Source organism: Kogia breviceps, chromosome 5 (genome assembly GCF_026419965.1).
Source record: "Kogia breviceps isolate mKogBre1 chromosome 5, mKogBre1 haplotype 1, whole genome shotgun sequence".
Classification (NCBI taxonomy): Eukaryota; Metazoa; Chordata; class Mammalia; order Artiodactyla; family Physeteridae; genus Kogia; species Kogia breviceps.
The window spans coordinates 121,166,567-121,185,057 of NC_081314.1; positions in this window are offsets into that span (position 1 = coordinate 121,166,567).

Genomic DNA, 18,491 nt, shown 5'->3' on the forward strand with positions numbered 1-18,491 from the left:
CTTCAGAATATAATCTCCACAGGCTTTTGTATCTCCATAAAACATTTAAATCAGTGCAATTTTATTGCAGTTAAAATTTGTTTTTCTGCTTATTTTATTTTATTGATGTAAGATAGTTTAAATTCAAGAACTACTTACCAATAATTAAATAAGGAACGTAGCAAAATAATCACCTTGAAGGGTTAATTTTGCTTAGGATTCCTTTTTTCCTTCTTTTCTAATGTGAGTTAAAATATCTACAGAATTTTTTGAAGTCCTGGCAATTTATTTTGAAAATATATATGAGAAGGCTGCCCTCTTGTGTCTATGTAATTTACATTTTATCAGTCATTCCAGTTTTAAGTAGTCTCTATTCAGGGTGAAAAGGATAAAACAAAATCAATATTTTTGAACATTTATATGACTGTGTCATTAGAAATTAATAAGGGAAAGTGAGCAATCCAATATTGCTTTATTTTTTCTTCTCTCTTCTTTGTTCAATTGGTAGCTCTTGTAACATGAATTTTTTTTTCTTCAAATTCTCTTCCTATTATAAAAATGTGCCAACCCTAGTTCCAGTGGTATTGACACATAATACTTTAAAAGGACTAAACATCCCCAAGTCCTTGAATATTTACATCTATGTAAGACAAATGTTTCCCCATGGAGAGACCTTCAATGGTATAGGCTTTTAGTATCCAGAAACCAGGAAAAGGCTAATCTGGAATTCATATAACATGACCTCCGGCTCAAGAGCAGGAAGTACTAGAGTTATAACAGGATGGTGTAGTTATTACAGGTGGACATGCAAATATTCTGTCTTGAATGAACATGTACATGAAAGTTACGGAATTCAGAAGTGGAGGAGAGACTGACAGAGTTATCCGTTCTCTCTGGGCTGTTAGGTACATGAACACCAGAAACATCAACAGCAGCTTCAACTGAGAAAGCTTCAGAGGAAGTTTTCTCTAGCTGAAACAAATGTGAAAGCAGGAAGACTTTGTAGGTCTAAGCAATTCTACAACAAATGGTAGAAGCAACAAGGCTAAAAATACCTTCCCACGCGTGGAGTCCACATTACCTGACAAAGCTCCCCTTTAATACAGCAATGAAGAGCAAGGAAATGAAAATGAAGAGGGTCTTCCAGATTGCAAAGAAAAGCTTCCAACTTTGCAAATGTCCACACTTTCTAAGACATTAGCAATGTTTTGATTGCCACTTCGGGAAAAAAAAAAAAGGTATGTCTTTGTGGATTTTGCCCAGAAATGTGGTAAATGCTTGTACCAAAATAACCCTCCGACAGGAATGAGTTGAGGTTTACAATTTATGTATCTATACAGGGAGCATTGACTATCTGTTATTAAATGGCCAGCACTAGCATTCTGTCAGAGCTGAAACCAGGATGCCCTACCCATTGTCCCATCTACCCATTGCTACTCATTTACAGCTAGGTCTCTTGCAATAGACTTTGGCAATGCTAAATATTGAGTTCTAGAATAATAGTCCGCATGGCTAGGAATTGGCTTTTTTCTAAATTTGCTGAGGGTTTGGTCAGTGCTGGGATACTTATGAGCTTCCTATTAACTCTTGAACTCTTTAAAAGTTGAGGTACATCAGAGACTTGGTGGGAATGAACTCACCTCGAAGGACTTAAACCCATTTTCAGTGAATTTGTAGTGTGTCAATTTAGCTGAACTGGAACTACATTTCCCAGAATTCTTGTCTCTGTAATTCCAGGTCAGGTTAGGCATATGGAAAACTGTATCTGGAAGGAAACATGGAAGCAGCAACAATTAGGCTTTGAAGTTGCCTGTGGGATATCAGACACTGGTGCAGCCCACTGCCACACTGTTACTGTTCTGCAGGTTCACGTTCAAGCCCACAGCTCCTCAGTATCCCAGGGATCTCCTTGTTCAGTTTCTCTGAGTCCTGGGGCAGGTGTGTGTTTAGTTCTCTGTGAAGCGTCGCTGCTTCTGCAGTCACTCACATTATCCTGGTTGGAAATTCTAAGAAATGAACATAGGTTCCAGTTTGTCCTTGATCACCCCACTTTCACATCCCCTTTTTTTTTTCTCTACTTCTGGCGGTAATGCTCTATAGCAACTTCAGACTGGCTACTGGATGCAGAGGTAACACTCTTCCAAGCCTTCTCCACCAGGTTCAATGACAGTGCAAGTTTTAATCCCTAGAATAAATCCCCATTCCTTATCACTCATAGTAGTTCTTCTTCCTTGGTTGCATCCTACAGAATCTGGTGCCTGAAATAGAAATGCTGCCATAACAAAAACCTAAAACAACTGACCCTGGCTTTGGGACAGCATGGCAGGAAGAGGGCAGCTGGCCGAAGCTGGAAGGGTCTTCCCAAGATGATTCGTTAAAGTTGAAGAGTCTACAGAAGACAGTGAACATTTGAAAAAACAGTAAGAAAGTTTTTATTGGAAAGTTTGGTAACATAGCTTCCAGTCATAATGTGGAAAATAAATAAAGTATTTAATGAACTCACTGATCTAGCTGGAGAAATTTATAGACAGAACGTGGAAAATTCCAACAGGCTTCTTTCTATGATTAAATACAAAATGAAAGGGGGATGGGAAAAGAAAGAAACTAAAGAAAGAATTGTACCATTTTCACTTCGACTTTAAGAATTTAGAGGAAATGCAAAGAATCCAGGGATCGTCAGGTTTGAAAATAAAATGGTTTTTCATCCCTAGTTATTCCCAAAAAAATTCTCAAAGAAAGAAATAGCCTCGGCAAATATAAAATCCAATGCACTAAAAGAAACTCACAGTAAAGACTGTAAATGTGTGGCTGCTCTAAGTCCCCTTGTTGAGACCTCAAAAAAATGTAAGTGCATGACTCCAAGGACTCTAAAGGATCTTATAGATGTTGCCCCACAGCAGCCTTACTCTCTGCCTGAGGTAGAAAAGGGCCAGTCTCAGTTAAAAAAAAAAAAAAAAAAAAAAAAAAGGTGACTGGTTTATGCTAATGGCATGGATTTTAAAAGTACAATACGGGCTTCCCTGGTGGCGCAGTGGTTGAGAGTCCACCTGCCAATGCAGGGGACGCGGGTTCGTGCCCCGGCCCGGGAGGATCCCACATGCTGCAGAGCGGCTGGTCCAGTGAGCCACGGCCGCTGAGCCTGTGCGTCCGGAGCCTGTGCTCCGCAACGGGAGAGGCCACAGCAGTGAGAGGCCCGCGTACCGCAAAAAAAAAAAAAAAAAAAAAAAAGTACAATACAAAGGAGTCTTTGGACCTCCCCAACCTACTATGGACTGGAAGCAGGCTGAGGAGGTCACTTGGTTACAAAAAAAATTGATCAGAACGTATAGATAAGGACCTAAAAAGCAGAACCAAGAGCTAAAAGGCAATGCCAAGAGCAGATGTGAATCATTCCCAGGGAACAAAACTGTCCCTGATCCTAGATTTCAGTAACCGCTGTGCCTCTCATTCCCTCCTTATTTGAACTGAGTTTCCTACTGCTCTTATTTTATCTCACCATTGTGTGGTGGTAGGAAAACGTGTCTCTTTAGTTCATAGCTCATCAGATAGAGAGGAATCAAGCCCCAAGAGCCAAGGAGGCTCATCCACACCTGGAACCTGGCCAAAGCGTGTTGCTGTCGTGCAGTGAGAACTCAGAGGGGTCATGGGAAGGGCTGAAAGTGTTTTCTGTGTAGTCAAAGGGCAGGCAAACTATCATGCTGCTTGAACCTGAGCGGACCCTTCAACTTCTATGCAAATAGAATGTGGCTAAAATGATGAGGTGCTAGATTCTGGGTCCAACTCTTAACAGACTAACATTTCCATTCCCTGTATCTCGAATATTCACCTTTGGAGTCTTGAGTCTCCATGTAAGAAGTGCAGCTGGAGGAACCACGTGGAGAGGTCCTGAGACTGCGTGTAGAGATAGAGGAGCATAGCTGAACCCAGTCTTCCATCAATCTGTGCTAAGACAGGCATGCGAGTGAATCCATTTTGGACCTTCTGTATCAGCCCATCAGCTAAATACCCCCAAATGACCCTGATCGAGGCCACGGGGAGCAGAAAAATTTTATAGCTGAGCCTCGTTTTGGTTTCTGACCCACAGAATCATGACATATATAATAAAATGTTTTGTTTTTAGCCACTTAGTTTGGGGATAGTTTATTACTCTGCCATAGATAACTGGAATGACATTCAGTGTGAGACATCTCAATGTATAGCAGCTGGGATATAGTAAAAGAATCCGTATCATTTCTTTTTTTTTTTTTCCTGCGGTACGCGGGTCTCTCACTGCTGTGGCCTCTCCCGTTGCGGAGCACGGGCTCCGGACGCGCAGGCTCAGCGGCCATGGCTCACGGGCCCAGCCGCTCCGCGGCATGTGGGATCTTCCCAGACCGGGGCACGAACTCGCGTCTCCTGAATCGGCAGGCGGATTCTCAACCACTGCGCCATCAAGGAAGCCCCTATTCTCTTTTTTTTTTTTTTTTTTTTTGCGGTACACGGGCCTCTCACTGCTGTGGCCTCTCCCATTGCGGAGCACAGGCTCCGGACGCGCAGGCTCAGCGGCCATGGCTCACGGGCCCAGCCGCTCCGCGGCATGTGGGATCTTCCCAGCCCGGGGCACGAACCTGTGTCTCCTGCATCGGCAGGCGGACGCTCAACCACTGCACCACCAGGGAAGCCCTCGTATAATTTTAAAATGGAAAGAAAGAAGCACTGCTCTTTCCCTTTGTCTCCTTAGTGGTCACTTGGCCTCAAGGTGTAGTATTTCTCTGTTCCTCATACCAGAGATTTTACCAACACAACCTTTACTACGTTAGTAAACTTTTGGGATTTTAGAGTCCAATTATTGGAACCATTTGGATCTAATACTCCACTGCGTCTTCCCACCAAGTTTTATTAATGAAAAGTGTTATGTTTTGGCCTCTGTCTGCCACTCCTTTTTCTTCAGATATCTTTGGAATTCAGGCAGAGATGTGGAGAGATATTTTCTCATTCCTCTCTAAAGTATTTCTGCCAAGCCCAACTTTCAGAATTTTAATGCAATCAGATTGGTTTCATTTGCTTTTAAATACCAGTGAGATGGAAAGGAAAGAACTGATTTTTTTTTTGTCATCTTCCATTAACCAACGCAAATAATCTTCCATATGCTCGCTGAACAATTTAAATGCATTTCTGCAAGTCAGTCTGCCTTTAATCTTTTCTCAGCATATTTGTTAACCGGGAAGTTTAGATCAGCGTGACACCTTTCCCTCCTTATGGTTAGAGAGTGAGTAAAATTACAGAGCTTTAATCCTGAGAGTAATCTGTAAAATTTTTTACTGCTCATTTCATTTTAACCGTAAAAATATCCCATTTAATCATATGCTGTATCCATAAACAGATATTTTAAAACCTGGTCTTAAAAAGTCTTGGGAAATAACTTTCATGAAAACTATTCTAAGAAATTGCATATTCTGCTTATTTTTGGCTTTCAGTTCCTCTCTGAGCTGGCCATCTGTGTACCTATCTCTTGGACTTCCTTTGTCACACTTAAACTCTGGCTACCACAAAGCCACATAACCTAGAAAGCTTCAAACCCAGTTTAATCTTCTCAGGTCAAGTAGATTACAAAAGCTCTGTTTATATCACTAAATGCCTTTCGTTTCTTTACATTTCATTCAAGGAGACAAAATACTCTCTTCCCATCTTCTTTCCAAATCCACCCTGTTTCTTCACAGTGACCATGATGCAGATCCAGCCGTGTCATTCTCAGGCTTCCAAACTCTAAACATCTAAGTGGTATTAGGCCCCCCAATATTTCCTAGAACTATTAAATAAGAATCTAGGTATAAGAAAGTATAGGGTATAAGGTATTCTATAAATAAGAATCTGGACTCTATAGCTCTTTCATTGTTAAATCAGAGTTCTAAATCCCTCAGTAGACTGGATTATTGGGGGTTCCATCCAAAGGGACAGCTGTATACTGGCAAGATGCCCCCTCTTTTGGCCTCCTCAGTGAGACTAAAGGAGGGCTCCATATCTGTGATGCTCTGGCGAGAGCCTCATCACTCTCTCTCTCCCTACCACCAACCCAGGTGCTCACAGCTCCTCCGTCACCATTTCCCCTGAGCCCATTAAGACGATTCTTATTATGGTATCCATCTGGATTTCTTTCAGTTGCTACAAAAAAACACATCAGGTCATCCCTCCTCTCCCAGACTATATGGACCATGAGACACCTGAACATCCCTCCTCTTATTCATGTTCCTCTCTTTCTCACTTCCTGAACCTTCCTGCTGTGCTTTTAGAACTCATAGTCATTCAGTAGAAAAACCCTCCTGTATCCTTAACCTGTTCCCTTAACTACCTGCTCTAACTGAAACTAAGATCTCCTCTGAGGACACTGGTTCCCTTGCAGCCCCCTCTAGTGGAGGCACCCACCGAACACTGCTCAGCCTGGAGGAGGGGTGGCTGGCTCTTTGCTCAGCGTCGCCACTTCAAGATCACTCTCCCTTCTTCCCTCTATCGCAATACATCACCAGCCATGCCTTCTCATTGCATCATTTACAGTGCTCTCTCCCACTTCTTTTTTTTAACATCTTTATTGGAGTATAATTGCTTTACAATGGTGTGTTAGTTTCTGCTGTATAACAGAGTGAATCAGCTATACATGTACATATATCCCCATATCTCCTCCTCTTGCATCTCCCTCCCACCCTCCCTATCCCAGCCCTCTAGGTGGTGACAAAGCACCCAGCTGATCTCCCTGTTCTATGCGGCTGCTTCCCACTAGCTAGCTATTTTACATTTGGTAGTATATGTGTGTCCGTGCCACTCTCTCACTTCCTCCCAGCTTCCCCTTCCCCCTCCCCGTGTCCGCAAGTCCATTCTCTATGTCTGCATCCTTATTCCTGTCCAACTTCACTCCTGGCTCACTGTCCATCCCTTAAATTGCTGTTCCTGCCCAAATTCTCAGTGATTTCAATGTACACCTAGCGGATCCTTCCAAAGCCCTGGTTCCTTAGTTTCCTGAACTCTCCTCTAAGGATCTCAACTCTTGCCCTACCTCATACACTCACTCCTGTGGTCATATCTTAGATTTTGACTCATTACCCAAAAATGTAACCACTCCATATTTCAACTTCAAGAATTCTGCTCTTCACAGACCAACTCCTGTCTTTCCATTAACAGGTGTGGGCAAGAGCAAGATAGAGACTAGAGCTCATATGATCACATTTTAAACCCTGAGCTAATACAGACCAGAGAAACTCACATTTCATAGTATTGTTTCAATACTTTATTGTTAGGAATTTGAAAAGTTTTTCACGAACATAGATAATGCTGTACTACACATCTCTGTGTAAACTGTTGATTGTTAATGACTTTATTTAATGACATACATTTCTAGGAGTTAATAGAGTCAGAAGGAGGAGCTCTTTTAGTCCTCATATTGCATTAGTTGAAAGTGGACAGCTTTGCTCAGAGGAGTTATGATGAAGTTTGAGAGATACAAGAGATTTTTATTTTTTCCTTTATACTTATACAGTGTTTGAGTTTTAAAATAAGAACCAACATTTATGAATCAGTTGTGAAACTAAAATCTTTTAGTTTTAAAAATAGTAAATAATATTAACCAGTGATTCACAAAACAAAAAAGGTAAATTGCCAATGAATATGTGAAAAAAATTTTCCAAAGATGAACTCTGAGACTGGTAAAAATATGCTTTCATTCTTTGTGAGCAGCTTAGTTATACTGCCTTGATACTTCTAGAATTTTTCTATTTGCCATTCTGTTTCTTAAAATATGAAGGTATGTTCAAAGTGTTAAAATTTCTTTTCGTTCACAGGATATTTTAAGGTGCGAATTTATTTTCATTGACTTTACCTGGAATATGCTGTACTCTTCTTCCAGTTTGGCTTTTTTTCATTTATGGAATATACTAAGTCCCTCTTTTTCTCACCCATCTCCTTTTTATCATGTCTAAGTCACCTTCATGCCAACCTGCTCTTTCTTTGTGGTCTTCTGCCATGCTTAATTAATGTGGAAACACCTTGTGTCCTGAGGAGAATTAACATGTTGATCATTATATGTCTTAAAGTAAATAATTTTTGGAGTCTCCTCTTTCTCTGAAATTTCACAAAGACTTCTTTTCTGTTGCTTTATCATACATTTTAATTTCCCTCTCTTAAAAATGTACTCAGTCCTAAATAATGAGAACTCTCCCCAGGCATAGTGATGACCACATCACAAGGACCGAGGAATGAGTTTATGTCCACTGTGATCCAACTTGGGTGCAAGTCCCATTCTTTTATTGGGACTTTATTCAGAACACTGTTTCAGTAGCATGTGCTGATTTCATATGCTCTTTCATTATTTAGAAGGCTTTTATCTATTTGGATCCTGCAGGAATGAAATGAGCCCTTTCTATACTCACCACCTGGGTTTTTAATGTTCTGAATGAATTAATGCACATGGATCTGTAGAACCCTCAGTGTGTACCATGACTGGAGGTCTTCCTGACCCCATCCCTCTTTCTAATACTTATATGTGTGCATTAAATCTTGCAGAAGTTAGTAAGTTGCCACCATCAGTCTCAATTTTGGGTGGCCCCTGGTTCTATCACACTAGTATCACAGAAATTTTGGCTGTAATTAGATGTAGAAAAAGTTGAGTTGGGTTGTAGACGTTGACATCACAAAGTAGCATCTAGGAAGTAGAAGAATAGCTGTCAATTTTTCTATTTGATAAAGATCTTCAGGTTCTGAAACAGGAAGAAAATGGCAGAGGATGCAGAGTATGGCTTACTGCTTCCCATCACTGAGGTTTCTCATTTCTATCATCCTGGCAGTTTGTAGAAAATGTTCCCAAATTCAGTTAGGTTTACTACCATGGCTGTCGTGAGTTTTTATTTTCTTCTGTTTCTAGAATCGGTTATCTGAGTTATAAGTTGAGTGAGGCAAATTAATTATAGCCATTTTCTCAAAAGACAAGAGATCATTAACTAGATGCTTTTTATTCATGAGATGTAAAATGGAAACCAAAGCAACCGGGTGGGGAAAAATACTGTATAAAAGATTGATTTTGTTTTCAAAATTTAAACTACTGACATTTTCTGCCATTTACTTTATCTTTTACTAAGAAAAGCATTTAAATACATGCTGGGGCACAATTAATTTAAACAGAAAGAGTAAACATCTTATTTAAAAAAATCACATTAGTCTTGATTACTTCTCTTAATGGCAGTCATATCATGAAAGCAAGTTCATCTGTTCCTTCACCATACCTTCTAAGGGAGATAAATAGTAACTTTGAATCAAATGGACTGTGTATTGATTGTTCTTACCATTCATCTGAAGATATCATTGTTTACTAATACTTAGGTACTTAAGTCAGGATGCAATGAAAAATAATTTTACTGTAGGAACATATGCAATTAAATTGACTTATTACTTAGGACATTTTCATAAATTACCATGTACTAGTCATCTTAAATTCCCTATAGAACAGATCCTTAATATTTCTTCAAGAAACTGAATATCTGAAATCTATGTCCAGTTCAAATCAAATATAGAAACATGCAGCAATAAAACTTTGTACAATTTATCTTCTTAGTTTATTCACACACAAAGTGGGAAACAATAATCTTTTCCACATGTGAAGGATAAAGCAACTAAGAATGTCCTAGATATCTTACAAATGTTTAGTACATATTATTTACCCTCTGGACCACAAAAAAATCTAACATACCATATTTAATTTAAGAATTTGACATGTAATCATGAGAGGGTGTGTGGAAAAGGATTGATGTTTTCTCAGTTCTTAAAAGCAAAAGCAAAGTTCTGTTGCATGAAAATGAGAAAACACTCAACACAGAGGCACAATTTAATAGCTTTCAATATTAATATGTACAAGGATATACTATAACTATGTTCAGTTTTCCATATTTCTATGCCTGTGTTTATCTATTGAGACAGATAATTTATACAATTCTCCAATTCAAGTGCAAGGATGAATTTTAATATTTTTTCACCCAAGAAAACATAATCAGGAGAAGAGAAATGTATCGCATTCCCTTAAATTGTTTACCCATTATCTAACTAGCATAGTCAGATTGTTACAATGCGACACAGCACAAATAGTAAATTAAAATTCTTTTTAACATAATCTAAGGTAACTATATGGATATCCCGGAGTGCAGTGGTGATGTAGGGACACCTTACTTTATTCTCCAGTTTTCTCTATGCAAAGAAAACATGAATGTTTTGATTCATCACCCCCTTTTCTACCATGGATATAGCAATATCTAAAATCACTTACAAAATTCATTTTTGCAATGAGAAAGAGAAAAGAGAAAAATTACATCTTACATGTGTCTAAGGGTTGTAATATTATAATCATAGAGCTTTCTGAAAAGATAGAGGGCACTCACGAATATAGAATCATTATGCAGAATCACTGATCCTTCCCAGCAAATGTCAAAGGAAGGTTAAGAAAATCACTCCAGTCCCAAGAACGATAAGGGCAAACTGAAAACTACTTTCAGAGAATAGGACTCCTCATCTTGAGTTCCAACCATTGGCACTTCCCTGGGGTTCTGTAAGTATCATTAAAGACAGTTTGTTTTCCCAAATTGGTTGCTGTTTAAAGTGTCCAGAAGATGGTGCTCAAGCAACATATATAGTTGACTTGGGGGGCTCCTGTTGGCTGATGATTTGCTCCCGACCAGCCATCCTTTGCCAGAGAAAGGTAAAGGCTGAATTTGCAATTGTTAATGCTAGAGCTGGACAGCCCCCTGCTTCTATATAGGAGCTGAATGTAATTGCTTATTTTACTTTTGGTGTAGAAAGAATAAAGGTCAAACCAATACCTTACATCTTTCATAGACCTCTACTGATACAATTTTTATAGAATCATAAAATAGTCTTGAAATTAAATCAGAAAGTGTTATATGGGCAAAAGGGCAATACTTTATAATCATATGTTATACTTTTAACTGAAAAGTCATATTTAAAAGTTGTGCTCTATTTTTAATCCATACTATATGCTCACTGTTTTGTTCTATGATTAACCTTTAATCCTGAACAAGAACACTTATTAAGCCTTGTTTGATCTTTTCTAGGAATCCCTCATGGGCTGAAATAAATAGTCAAAATATTGTAAAGGATTTCAGCTAAAATTTACAAATCTATAGATAATCAAAAGCAATTGCTAAGCAAAGTTGAAGAAAGATAGACTATATAAAGGATTTAATTGTTCTGGGCAAAATGGTTGAGAACAACTCAGATTCAAACACTCACTCTGTATAATTTGGAGCAAGGTTCTTAGATTTTTCTGTGCCTCAATTTCCTCAATTATAAAATGAGGATCATATAATTTCTTCCTCATAAGTTTACTTTGAGATAACATGAATACAGAGAAAGCACTTAGAACATGCCTGCCATGTAGGAAGCACTAAATGAATGCTAATAATATTAATTATCATTACTATTATTTAACAAATTTAAATTTTGTGAACAGATGTCTAAAATATTAAAATTGTACTGTATAATTTGGACCATTCATTTAAGGTAAGTTTGTCCTTTTTCTTATTTAAATATTTCATGCAAATCAACTTTATAAAATGCCATGTTATTATCTTCCATTTAAATAGCATGACATTGAGGGCATATATAATTAAATTGAAATGGATTTCAATTAAATCAGGATTTAATTCATTAGTCAGAATTAATTTCCTCATGCTTTTTTATGAATGCCACATTCTGGTTCAATATACCAATATTTATACTCTTGATAATTAAAATATGATTGCAAATTTTATACTTAACTGGAATAGTTTAGAATGCATATCCTGTATATTTCAAAAAAGGTACCCGATTTAATATATTTCAGTTAATTCTGTAGATACAATCACACATGGGTTTTGTTCTAGTGAAAACATTTATTAAAGCTGACTGATTTTAATAGGAGCACGGGAGGGCCCCTGTCTCCCCAACGGTCTCATTTACAGAGACTGCTGCACCTGTTTACATTGAGCAACTATCCACAAAGCCTTAACAATTTGACTTTGCTTATATTGAAAAGATATCAGTACTCCTGAAGTTAATGAATGCATTTAACAAAACCCCACCCCATACACTTATTTTGCAACTCAAGAAAATAATTCTAAAATTTTCTGGTAAAAATAAATTTTCAAAACTATGAAATAGTGCTTTGAAACAAATGGACCGATACAAACCGTGAGTTTAGCAAGCAAAGTATAGCCTGCTAAAGAATGAAACATATTTGGATGCAATAATCACTAAAGTATTATTGTGTTGGCATGAAAATATATCAGTGAAAAAGAATAGAAAGTTCATAAACGTACAATTGTATATGACAATTTAAATATAAGGAAGTACATATCACTAAATATTGGCAAAGGGATAATATTTAAGAAGCAATATTATGAAAAATTAACAATTTAGAAAAAAAAGTTACACAAATTTTAACATGTTCAGAAATAAATTCCAGTCAGGTTAAAGGGTTAAATAAAATAAAAAAAATTTAAGTCTTAAGAAAACCAATCGTCTCAAAAATCCTGCAAGATTTTTAATACTATTTGCATAGTATGACAAAGAGGTTAAGTAACTTACCCAAGGTCACTGTGCTAATTAGTGAAAGAGTAATCAAATGCAAGTATATTTAAATACAAAATCTATAATTTTCCATTACTGCTCTATATTAAGTGAATAGTATATATTAATATATATAATATAATTATATATATAATTATATTATTTATATATAATATATTATATATAATATATAATATATATAATTTTATATATTATATATTATATATAATAATATATATAATATAATATATATATATAATATATATATATTAATAGAATAGTGCCTGGCATGTTTTGAACTAGATAAATTTATCATTGTTAGTGGTGTTTACACCATTACAATCATTATTATCCATAGAACTAGAGGAGAGTTGCAGAATTGATGAAATAAATAAATATGACCTGGAAACAATGTTATTAGTATACTTTTACATAATGTTGCCAAAAGTTACCAAGAGCCAATAAAAATTTTAACCCCCCTGAACTAATGATTCTTGGTAATTTGTTTCAAGGAAGTAATAAAAAGAAGTGGATTTATGACTAGGTCCTCTGTGACAGTAAAGATTTGAAAATAATCTAAAATTTGAAGAATCGACATTACTTCATTAATTAAATTTGCTGCATTAGCACAATAGAATAGTAGGTTGATTTTTTTAAGTGATAATTATGTAGATAATGTATCAGAAGGAAATCTTTGTAGCAAAAGGAAGAACATAAATGTAATCCTGGTAAAATGCACTTAACTACAATAATGGTGCTTACACAGAAAATCACACATAGAGTGACCATCATGGGGATATGGAGTCTTGGTGATTTTTTTTCTTCACTTTTTTAAAAAATATTTTTTATGTTTGTTCAATTCATAAAATTGGGAGAGAATATATTTAGGTAATTGTCTTAATATATTCATAAATATAATTATTATTTCCAAATATACATAAGTATATTGACATTTAAATTCAAATTAATGTGAGATTTAATTAGATTGTTTCAGCTCATTAAAAAGGGATAAATTTAACATATTAAATAATATATTTTCACTTTCTCCTCCATTTTTTACAAATTTGAATAAAAATCAATTTTTCTCATTAATCCTTAAATTAATTCCCAACTAATCACTGGACGGGGGGAGAAACCATGTCTAGATTTTAGTAGGAATTTACTATGATTAAGGATATTCACTTCCATAGTCTGAAGAATCTAACGCTTTTCTGATTTCTCACTGTTCATTAATATGCCATTTTTACAGCCTAATTAATAAAACTTTCTTCTATAGCTCATCCTTGTCCCATAAATTCATCTTGTTAATGTTAATGGGAAGATAATGATTACATTCTTGTGTCATAGCCACCACCTTTCCTTTAACAGATAAAGATTGATAGTGATTCTAAGCAGGAGAATGTTGGCCCAGGAGGGTATAGGGAAAGAAACAGAAATTATACACAACCTGTTGTGGCTTCTTTTTCAAGCTTTCAAATACACACATTTTTTTTTTTTGGAGTATAATTGTTTTACAATATTGTGTTAGCTTCTGCTGTACAATGAAGTGAATCGGCTATATGTATACATATATCCCCTCCCTCTTGGACCTCCCTCCCCACCCACCCATCCCAGCTATCTAGGTCACCACAGAACACTGAACTGAGCTCTTGGGGCTATACCGCAGGTTCCTGCTAGCTATCTACTTTACACCTGGTAGTGTATTTATGTCAAACCTAATCTCCCAATTCACCATCCCCCCACCGCCTGTGTCCACAACTCCTTTCTCTACATCTGCGTTTCTATTGTTTCCACTTCTAGGTACTTAAACGATATTAACCTTATTTTGAAATGATACTTTTTTAACAAACAAAACCAACAAACAAAGAAACTACCAATGAAACAATGTTCTCTTATCTATTAGATGTGTTATTTTATACTTCTTTAGAGAGCTTCTTTAGACTTTAGACAGAGGTTTTATTGTATCACTGTTGTGCCTACGTAAAAAAGATAATTAGAAGCAAACCAAGTCAATTGGTATATTTCTAAAACATCTTCACACTCAGATCCAACTTTAATAAATCTTTCTTTGGATCAGGGCTGTTTGGTCCTCTGTGTCCACACTATATACATCCACTGTGCCATCAAGAATGGTAATGAGATGGATATTCTAAAAAGTGCCCCACAGTTGTCCCAGCTTTTCTCCAAACTGTTCACATCTGTTTTGCAAGTTTTCATGTCAAAGTTTCCTTGAATATTACCAAATACCACATTCTTTTGTCCTTTTTCTCCTCAGGTGTTTGCTGAAAGACGCTTTTTCAGGGAGTCTTTTGCTGATCACCATACAACAACATTGTGTGCAACAACATCATCTATATTCCTTTTCCTCTTCCCCTCATTCTTCTTCCCAGTAGCATTTATTCCCATCTGACATCAAAACATTTCCTCATTTATCTATTTATTGTCTTCCCCCAAACACACTAGACTGTAAGTGTTATGAGACAGGATTTTACTTCCCCACCCTTTTTTTTACCCAGCACCTAGCACAGTGCCTATCCCATAATAGATACTCAATGAATAACTGATGAATGACTCAATGACTATTCACCTAAACTATGGAAAATTCAGAAAAGTATTCCTAATTCACAGGCATCTCCCTGCCTTTGAAAGACAGGGTTTACACAGTGAGAAAATGTATTTCTCCTCGAACTCTCCTCTGTGTTAACAACCCCACCCCTTTTGACACCATCCTCCCTAGCTGTGTTAATATGAATGTACATACAAACCACCTCAGCTCTTGAGTTTTGAGTGCACTGTTTCCCTTCCTTCTCACTACCTTGATGGTAAAACTGCTTCTGGTCAACTCTTGGCTTATCAGCCATATGAGTCTTTACAAGTTATTTGTTTTCTCAAAAATGCATGGGTTTGGTTTTGTAGACTTCATTAGATATTGAATGTAAATATCTTAGTATATACTTGACATGTAATAAATGCACTATAAATATTAGCTATTATTAAGTTTTTAAAGTCCTCCCGGGCTCTGTTCTAGCATCCTACATAAGTTTGATATTCAAATCTATTTGAAATGCGTTATGTACAGAGTGTCCAGAAAGAATCCCATACAGATATGTGGGATAAGGCTCAATAAATGTTCATTTAAATACAGTAAATGTGGACTTTATCCCATATTTACCTCCTTAGAAATCAAATAATGCTTCAGATGATGATGGGGAAGGAAGGTGGAGAAATAAAGAATACATTCCTGCTGCAGGTATAGCAACAGCTAGTCATGGGGAGATTATATTTTTCAAGTAATTTACATCATAAAATGTATGAAAAGGCAAACACAAAGAATTCAGGCTTCCGTCCATAGTATGCCTTTACCTGAAATAGTTTGCCTCCAGCTATTTTTATGGCTCCCTACAGTGTATTCATCATGTCATAACCTGTGAGCCTTCACCAAACTAGTCTGGAAGGAGGTGCCTGTCTTGGTTGATTATTCTCTAATATTGCGTCCTGTTCATTTTCTTCATTGCACTATACATTTTGTAGTTAGTTATTTATTTATTTTTGGTGTACTGGTTTCTTCTTGGTCTCTCCCACTAGTGCATAATTTAATGAGGACAGGAATGATTCATTACATTTCTAGCACCTTCCAGAATGCCTAGCACACAGAGGTACTAAATTAATGCTTCTTAAATATATTAATTAAGTAAAGAACAGCATTCAGCAAAATGCAGTGGAGATCTGAAGAAATTTTTTGGAAAATATTTGGAAATTCCTTTTTTTGCCAAGTCATGTGGATACAACTTTAGGATCACAACAAAAATAATCCCTGTGTTACTCTTTATTAGTGTAAAAATGAGCAGACTTTGCATCTTCTCTCTTATGTTTGCAAATCAGTAGCTACTTGAGGCAAAATGAAAAGGTATCAGATCGGTAAAGTGGAAAAAAGAAACACAAAGAATCCTGGATTCAAGGAAATCTGATGTTTTTTCCCAGTTTTCCTTATGACTGTAATGCTGGGAAAGTCATCAGACTTTCTCCTGACTTGGTCACCTCCTCTGTGATGTGGTGGATTTGGAATATATCCTGAGAACCCTGTAATCTTTGTTTTTAATTTTTAGCATTTACAAAAACATGTAATGGGTTTATTATCATTATCTTTAAATAATTAATAAGTATTTTTACACCTAAAATTTTAATTTCTAACATAGCAGATGTCAGTAGAGCTGCTCCACACACACAAAAGTTACTTGGGTAGTCAATAATTTTCACGAATGTAAAGAAGTCCTGAGTCCAAAAATTGAGAACCCTTGATCTAAGAAAAATGTAATATCAGTCCTGAAGAGAGTCCTTACAGCATTAACCATGAGGGCAAACAATTGGAGTTAGCCTACATATTGTTCACTAAGTGACTAGCTAAGTAATAATCATCATAATAATTATGCAATATTTACCATGTGCCCTTGCTGTTCTAAATGCTTTACTTATTACATGAATAAACCACATAGTGCTTACAACAAACCTATGAGGAAGGCAGTACTATTCCATTTTATAAATGGGAAAGTGAGCCCTGAGGTGTTAATGATTTGCTGGCAAGTGGTGGTGGGTGGTGCCAGACTTGCATCTGCAGTCTTACCTTGGAGCCTGTGTGCTCAATCACATTCTGCGTTCCTGGAAATTGCAGTATTTGCATAGAACAAAACATCACGCAGCAGTCAGGAACAATGTGTGAGTAGCCTCACATGGGTAAATGCTCTACAAATAATGTTAAGTGAAAAAATATGCGGGGAGGGAGGGAGGTGTATTGCAATAACTTTATAGGAAAATACCATTTGTATATATATCTGAAACAGGTGAAACAGCACCATAGAGTTTTTAACTATAAAGACGTGTCTCAATAAATGTGTAGAAGTTGAATTGAAAAGATACTTATGTGTTACTCCAGATAAGTTGACTTATGGTGGGGAAAATGGATAGGAAGGTGGGGAAATATAAATAAAACAAAATAAAATAAAAATGGTCCTTAACAAAATGATGATAGTATGCCAAGAACCGAAGAGTTATGAATTCAATTTTAATACCAAGGTTAACAAGAACAAAGAAAATAACATCTATTCCATCCCTCACCTCCCATGAAGATATAACCTGCAATCACCTTGAAGAAAAGAATTGTCCCCTTTCTGCCACGGTGACAACAATATGCCCAGGTAACAATAGGAAACAGGTAGCTCTTTCTTTCAGCTTTACTTTTAATCAGTCTCAGGGATACTGACCCTGATCTATGAGGCTCTCCTCAACAAGAAAGGGTGAGGTACAGTGCCTGCAGAACATATAAAGTAGAGCAGAATCCCTGGAAAGGTAAGAACCCTACTGAGGAATCTTTCCAGTGACCTAAAAAATTGAATATTGTGACATAAAATACGTTCCACTCCTTACCTGTCTATGATTTTTTTTTTTTTTTTTTTTGCTGCAAAAGGAAACACTTATTTCACAATTCAGCCAGCATGAGAATTCAGTGAATCAGAATGCTAATTTTGTGGTAAGGTTTGTTTATGCCAGGGTCATTTTATTTAATATTTTCTGTTCCTTAGACAAATCTGAATACTTCACTGAGTTTTCCTTAGCTAAGCATTGAAGCAATAAAAACTGTAATTTCTTTCTTAAAAACAAACAAACACTCCAAAACTCATGCCTTCCTTTTCATTAGCTTAGTCGTATCTTGTATCTCCTTTTGCGGAAGCTTGAGATTAAAATGCAATTTTGTGGGACTCCCAGAGATGTTTCCCTCAATCCCTTTGGGTAGGGGCTCCAGCACTCCAGCTCCAACACACCTATAGGCCTTTCTAACTTCATCTATTCCATTACCTTAGGGATTCCTCTTTCCCCACCAATCAAGGAGCTGGGTCTCTTTAAAGAGCTGAGTATTCATGAAAGTCTGTCAGTTTCCAGTT